This window comes from Camelus ferus, chromosome X (assembly GCF_009834535.1).
Source record: "Camelus ferus isolate YT-003-E chromosome X, BCGSAC_Cfer_1.0, whole genome shotgun sequence".
NCBI classification, from domain to species: domain Eukaryota; kingdom Metazoa; phylum Chordata; class Mammalia; order Artiodactyla; family Camelidae; genus Camelus; species Camelus ferus.
In genome coordinates, this window is record NC_045732.1 from 31746195 (window position 1) to 31754741 (window position 8547).

At 34.1% G+C, this 8547-nt stretch overlaps 1 pseudogene; it reads right to left on the reverse strand.

Annotated features, from left to right (window-relative positions):
• Positions 1-6916: 6916 nt before the first annotated feature.
• LOC102519536 lies at positions 6917-8547 on the reverse strand (annotated as a pseudogene).

Here is an 8547-nt window from a genome sequence, read left to right on the forward strand (position 1 = left end):
TTGCTAGTGTGAATGCTAAATGGTATAACCAATTTGGAAAATTGTTTAATGATTTCTTATAAAAAATATACAAGCCAAGTATTTATACAAGTGAAATGGAAATGTACGTTCACATCAAAATCCATTTACATTTTTTAAATTGAAGTATAGTCAGTTACAGTGTTTCAATTTCTGGTGTACAGCATGTCGTCTCAGTCATGCATATATATACATATACTTATTTTAATATTCTTTTTCACTAAAGGTTATTACAAGATATTGAACATAGTTCTCCATGCTATACAGAATAAATTTGTTTTTTATCTAATTTTATTTATAATTGTTAACATTTGTAGATCTCAAACTCCCAAATTTATCTCTTCCCAACCCTCTTCCCCCGGTAACCATAAAATTGCTTACTATGCCTGCAAGTCTTTCTGTTTTGTAGATGAGTTCATTGGTGTCCTCTTTTTTTCCTTTCCTTTCTGTTTTTTTGTTTTTTTTTTTTTGGATTCCACATATGAGTGATATCATACGGTATTTTTCTTTCTCTGTCTGGCTTACTTCACTTAGAATGACAATCTACAGGTCCATCCAAATGGCCATATTTTATTCTTTTTTTTATCAATGAATAGTATTCCATTGTGTGAATATACCACAATTTCTTTATCCAGTCATCTGTTGATGGACATTTAAGTTGCTTCCATGTCTTGGCTATTGTATATAGTGCTGCTATGAACATTTGGATGCATGTATCTTTTCAAATTAGAGTTCTCTCCTGATATATGCCCAGGAATGGGATTGCTGGATTGTATGGTAAGTCTATTTTCAGTTTTTTGAGGAATCTCCATACTGTTTTCCATAATGGCTGCATGTTTACATTTTATAGTGACTTTATGCATAATAACCAAAATTTGAAACAACACAAATGTTTCTCAAATATGGAATGGATAAATAAATTGTGGTATATCCACAGCATAAATAAATACTACTTAGCATAAAAAAGAATGAATTATTAACATATGCAAAGATTTGGATGTATTTTAAATGTATTATGCTCTGCGAAGAAAGCTAGACTCAAAAGCCCACATAGAACATGATTTCATTTTGTGATCTTCTGGAAAAGGCAAAACTATAGGAACAGAAACTAGATTAGTGGTTGCTGGTAACTGGTAGTAGCAGGATGAGTTGACTCTAAAGGATCACATTGAAATATGTTTTGGGGAATGGCAATGTTCTGTATCTTGATTAAGGAGATATTTGACTGTATAAGTTTGTCAAAGCTAGCAAAACTTTACATTTAAAATGATAAATTTTGCTTGTGTAATTTAAAATTATTTTAAAATGAGAAATAAGGTGTAATAGCCATTTTGAGATAAACAAAAGCTGAAGGAATTTGTTAACCAGCCGACCTGACTTCTGAAAGAAGATAAAGAAAGTTCTTTAGGCTAAAGAGAAATGATATTAGAGAAAAACTCAAATCTACAGCAAAGAAATGAAAAGTAATAGAAATTATAAAAATGTGGGTAAATACAAAGGCTGTCATTTTTTCTTTTAGTGTCTGTATTTCTTTAAGAAAATATTGATTTTTAAAACATAAATAATCACATTTTATTGTGGAATTTGTGTATATATGTAGAAGCTCAATGTATGACAAAATAGCCCAAGGCATAGAAGGGAAAATAGAATTATACTCTTTTAAATATTTTGAATTTTACACTAAGTGGTATGATACTAATTCTAAGTAGACTATGATGAATTAGAGATACATATTATAATCCTAAGAAAAATAATAAAAGTAGGCATAAGAAAAATGAAAACAAAAGAAACAATGTATGGGAGAAATGGATAACAAACAGCTTAGAAGGTAGACTTGAGTTAAACCATTCCAAAAATGGTCATTTCATTAGGAAGACATCACAATCCTAAAAGTGAATGCACCAAATAACAAGAGTTGCAAAATAGATTAAGTAAAAACTGACAGAATTAAATAAGAAACAACAACAAAAAAACCCACAGTCACAGTTGGTTATTTTATTCCCTCTCTCTCAGTAATTGATAAAACAAGTATACAAAAAATTCATAAGGCTGCAGAATATGTGAACAACAAGATAGCAAGTTGTGGTAATTTCACGTAATGAAATAATATTTACCAATAAAAAAGAACTGTTGATACACACACCATGTATATATCTCATAGATACAACATTGACTAAAAAATGACAGACACAAAACACTACATATTTTATGATTCCATTTAGATGAAGTTCTAGAGCATACAAATTTAACCCATGGGGACAGAAATCTGGGAGTGGGATATGATTGGAAAAAGGATGCACTAGAATCTTTTGATTTCGAGTGTCTAGATTACAGGTGCTTATATTACATTTGAGTGTATGTGCATACAATCAAGTATCATTGAATTGTACAGTTAGAATAGTGTTTATTTCACTGTATGTAAAGCTAACTTCAGTGATTAAAAAATTTACAAGTTAATTCTTTGAGAAAAGATATTTAAGCTGAATAATACAAGGGAAAATTTGCTCAATATGTAAAATTATTTTGCTTTTCTGATCTAGTTTGACCTACAAATATTTTATGATATGTACTTCTGAAACCTCAGTAAAAACAACCTTTTGTCACTCTATTCTTTAAAGTTATTCAGGGTCACCAAAGCACATTTATTGATTTCATAGTCAAAATTAGCTTTTAAATAATTGTACAGAAACTGTGTAACTACTATTATTCCTGAGAATTTAAGTTATTGGGGGGTTTGGGGAGGGGTGGAAGAGTCTTTATTTTAATCAGGTATATTGGAGAATAGACCATGCAGATTATCAAATAAATGTTCCCTATAATACCTAGTAATCTGCAGAGTTGGCTGAAAATAAGAGGAATATCCTTCAACTACATTAGTGATTTGGTTAAAATGAATTCAAACTTACTTTTAAATTACTTGGAGAATTAACCCACTACCCTGCATTTAACATCTCTTGAAGGAAATGTGACAATTTGCAGGTGTGGCTGTTTCTGGAGAAAATACCAACTATTCAAAACTCTTTGCAGCATTTAGATGCAGAAGATTTTGACACAATTAATATGACTAGGCATGACATCAGTAATTTAGCATGGCAGGTTGCTGAAAATTTAAAGGGGACACCCTTTTTCGTCCTGATTAGAATGCCATCATTCATCTGTTCCAGCTAATCTCAACAAGGAAAGGTATGGGGAAACTTAGAGGTTTGTAGCTTTCAGAAATTTGTTCATCTGTTTCCAGGCTAAGTGAATTATTTATCAGTGACTCAGCACATCTCTGGTGTTTGAAGGCATATTGCACAAATTTAAAAGGAGTGTTTTTTTACTTCTGCAGCCAAGAAACAAATCAAATTAAAATAAAAAATCTGGAAAGATTTTTATTTCTGAAAGTTATGAATAATTTCTTCAGTATAAAAATTGTGTCTGCATTTTATAAACCACTTAAACTCCAGTGCATTTTCAGTACTCATCTTTTCACATGTTAAATGGCATGAACTACTATTAAATGCCCAGCTGTTGTAAATAAAATCTCTGTGACATTAGAATAGAAAATAGAACAAAATGGAAAACAGCTGAAGCCACACTTTCTCTTTCCTAACAGAACCTCAATTTTGTTTAAGTATCTACCCAATTTCCACCTCCAGAAGAAATTTTTTCTTATTTGCCCATGAAATAAGAACACAGACTTTCTCTTGGTTATTGTTCTTGCTCCACATAGGTCATGTGACCTAAATTGGATTAATCAAAATAAATTTTACTCCTTGTTTTGAGGAGAAGTTACTCTATTTTGTTTTAGTGAACAAGGAAGTAAATACTCCTGGTTGCCATTGGCATTTTATTCTCTCTCTGTCTTTTTATTGAAGTATAGTTGATTTGCAATGTTTCAGGCATACAGCAAAGTGATTCAGTTATACATATATATAATATTTTTTCAGGTTCTATTCCACTATAGGTTATTAAAGATATTGAATATAGTTCCTTGTGCTATACAGTAGGCCCTTGTTGTTTATCTATTTTATATACAGTAGTATGTATCGATCTGTTAATCCCAAATTCCAAATTTATCTCTCCACTCTCCTTTTCCCATTTGGTAACCATACTTTTCTATGTCTGTGAGTCTGTTTCTGTTTTGTAAATAAATTCATTTGTCTCATTTTTTTTTTTAAGATTCCATATATAAGTAATACTGTATGATATTTGTCTTTCTTGATCTGATTTACTTAACTTAGTATGATAATCTCTAGGTCCACTCATGTTGCTGCAAATGGCATTATTTCATCTTTTTTATGGCTAATATTCATATATACACACACACACACACACACACACACACACACACACACACACACACACCCCACATCTTTATCCAGTCATCTGTTGATGGACATTTAGGTTGCTTCCATGTCTTGGCTATTGTTAATAGTGCTGCTGTGAACACTGGGGTGCATGTATCTTTTTGAATTATAATTTTCATCTTTTCTGGATATATGCCCAGGAATGAAATTGCTGGATCATATCATAACTCTATTTTTAGGGGTGGGCTATGTGGGAACTCTGTATTTTCTGTTCAATTCTGCTGTAAACCTGAAACTGCTCTAAAAAATATAAAGTCTATCAAAAAAAAAAAAAAAAGGTCAAAAAAGAGAAAAAAAATTGGATGGATTTAAATTAAAAAAAAAAAAACCTTGACGAAATGTATCCCTGAAAAAAAAAAAACAAACTCTTTTTTTAAGGAACCTCCATGCTGTTCTCCATAGTGGCTGCACCAATTTAATATTTTTTGGGGTCTATCTCCTAGAGTAATGGAAACAAAAGCAAAAATAAACAAATGGGACCTAATTAAACTTAAAAGCTTTTGCACAGCAATGGAAACCATAAACAAAACAAAAAGAAAACCTACAGAATGGAAGAAAATATTTGCAAACAATGCAACGGACAAGGGATTAACTTCCAAAATGTACACACAGCTCATATAACTCAATATCAAAAAAAACCAAACAATCCAATCAAAAAATGGGCAGAAGACCTAAATAGACATTTCTTCAAAGAAGAGATACAGATGGCCAACAGACACATGAAAAGATGCTCAACATCACTAATTCTTAGAGAAATGCAAATCAAAACTACAATGAAATATCACCTCACAGAAGTCAGAATGGCCATCATCAGAAAGTCTACAAATAATAAATGCTGGAGAGGGTGTGGAGAAAAACCACTGGCATTCTTGTGAAAATAAGTTGTTGTTAACGACAGAAAAGCAGAAAGATGGATATTTTGTTGAATCATTACATCACTGATGTTTCTATACTTAACTCTGCACTCCCTCTAGTCTTCCTGGTATGCAAGGAAATACATTTCCTTATTGCTAAGGAAAGTTTAATTCAGTTTTTCTTATCAAAAAATTGTTTTTCCAAACAACGTGGAAGCATCTCGTTATCTATACATAGGCCTTGATTTATACTAAAAGGCCTTCAACAACAAAGTTTCAGACTAAAATAAGATATACATAGTTCATGGTTCTTGTCTACCTCACAAGCAACAAAAATAAGTGAATATGTTTTGGTTCATATGCTGTAATCTAATTCTGAAGTGGTTTACCAAACCATCTCCAGAAATATCAGAGGATAGCATTTTTTGTAGCTCAGAGACTAAAAATTCTTCTAAATTATGGAAAACCTCAGGACTTTAAAATTAAAAAGCCTCATATATTAAAGTTTCTCACAAGAAACACAGAAGCAAATAATTATGGATTGAACCCAAGAGGACCAGACTGAAGTATAGCAATTTTACAATGTTGAGATTCAAGGAGAAGTAATTTCTATTATATCTGCTTTTTTTTGTGTGTGTGTGTGATTTTTGAATGGTCATAGATAGTAATGGTCCTATTGAGGTTTCTGTATTGTTAGGAGATTGTGATTCAATTTCATTGCAGAGTGTGAGATATTGATAAAAAACAGAATGGAGATTATTTCTCTTATGTTTGAAAAGTAGGAAAAATGTAACCTGTGCTTAAAGTATCATTGATACAGAGATAATTTAACCTTCACAAGTTAGGAAAATGAAAGTCAATCATTGTTAAATAGGAAAGGATTTAGACTACTATGAGATGAACAGAAGAAAAGAAGGTGGGAAAAAAACAAAATCCTGAAGAAAAAAAAGCACAATCTTTGTGATCCATGTAGGAAGATATCAAGATTATTATAAAGCCACAAGAAGGGTTCCAATACAAGAGCTAGACACAGGAGGCACCTGAACTCACCTCCTCCCATGGACATTGGACATACCCAATCTACAGCTACACACAGAGCAAATCTCTCTGAAAGAAATCCAGAAACTAGATGAGCAACTCTTACACACTGGGTGAACGAGAAATTACCCACATCACCCACATTGAAAAGTATAGCAAAGGCTTAGACACTCTCTCACTATAAACTTCAGCCCCAGCACAGAGCCATACAATCTGGAGGGAACTTCTAACTCCCAGCTTCTCCTTGAGGAGCGAAAGGTTTGGATCTCACATCTAGTGCCCCAGCTTTTAAGACTCACACCTGTGGAACAAGCCCCCAAAATACCTAGGCCTGAAAGCCAGTAGGGCTTGCATCCACAAGACCCACAAGACTATAGCCAAAAAAAGAAACATCTTTTTAAAATAAAAGGGTGGAATTTAATCTTCTTTACAGGGCACTGAAAGATATGAAATACCACATAGAAATTAGAAACGCATTAAGAGGAGAAGCTTCATATAGTGTATACAGTTTGGAACTGTTCAAGTATAGTTTTGTTGTAAAAAGTGCTACAATTACAAACCACATTTAAAAAGAGTTCTTAGTAGAGAAACAGTAAGACAAACTTATACAAAACATAGTACAAAACAAACAACTTTACCCTTAAACTGTACAATCTAAAAGTTAAAGGTTGCAGCAGTGCCATCTGGAACTTGGAATATATATAGCCTTCAAAGGTAGTTTCTGGCACAACATTTTGATCTTCTTCTTCCTCTACAGAGAAATACTTCTCAATCGAATTTAATGAAGCTTTGTACACAGATTCATTTTCATGGTTTTGTAGAGTTTCAATTTTGTCCAAACCTCCATATTCTTTAATCGTTATACTAAGTTTCTCAATTTCATCTACTTTCTCAGCAGCCTGAAAGAAATGGCATTTGAAATGGCATCTAGAATAACCAGAATAATCTTGGTATCTTTCACAATTAAGAGGTTCATGACAGTTTTATTATGCCACAGTGAACCAGGTATACGATCTGTTCAACTGTTCAACCACTGTATAGTTGGTCACAGCCCATACAGCTTCCTTCTGCATCTTAAAGTCTGCCTTAGGGGAGAACACCAACAAGGAATGGGACTAATCCATGATTTACAACTTAATGTATCTGGTCCTGGTGGCCAGCCGTGATGTTTAACATTGTCCACGTAGCTTCCTTCTGAGTATTAGTTTTAGAGTTCGTTAGCAGGCTGGAAAAGATGGCAAGTGATCCTGCATCTATTATAGCCTGAGTCTGTTCATCTGTCCCAGTGACAATATTTCCTATGGCTCTTAGTGTGGGAGTCACAATTGGCAATTCATTAGCTCCTGAAAGCTTCACAAGTTGGGGTACAACCCTGGTCTTCACAACCATTTCAGTCTGTTCATTTGGACCACCATTAAGATAGGAAATGGCTCAGTAGGTACCCGTTAATACTTCTGGATCATCATGATACAGGAGACGATCTAGAGTGGGAAGAATCAGCTCAACAGCATCTAAGAGGGGTACAGGATTCTTGTTGCAACAAAAGTTTGAAAGTGTCCAGGTTAAGATTAAATAACTAACCACATGCTAAAGATGACATATCAGGAAACGGAAGAAGCCAACAGCATGTCAACTGCACCATACTTGATAACCAAGTCTCCAAGCACTGAACCGTCACCTGCAATGTCTCCTAGAGCCCATACAGCTTGTTCACTGATGTGAGCATGGGGAGAAGCCAACACAGAAATGAATGCTGGGACATTACTACCATCTACCAACACCTTGGTTTGTTCTAATGTCCCGGAAGCAATATTAGTGAGGGCCCAAGCAGATTCAAACTGAATGGGACTATAATCAGTTCTGTCCAAGAAGGACGCAAATTTTGGAATCAAACCAGCCCGGATTATGTTGTCTATGGGGGGCTGTTTTTCCCTGGAAAGCACTTTCCTAGCAGCTTGAGTAGCTTGGAGCTGGCTTCCCAAATTGTTGCTATTTATGCCTTTGACAATGTCATCAACAGACCAATTCACAGTGCCCTGGTTATTGCGGTTTTCCTGCAGTGGAGAAGTAGCGTCATCAGGAAAAGAGCTGACATTTCTCCTTTTCAGCATCTGTTCATCGTCCTTCTTAGCTTTCCTCAGCTTCACATTAACTTCTATTCGGCGCTGCCTCATTTCTGTACTGTATTTCCCCTTGTTCTTGAATCTGTTAAGGCAGGCAGCTGGTGAATGAGCATTCTTGGTGGACATGGTTATGAGACAAAGGGAGAAAGCTACACAGCTGGC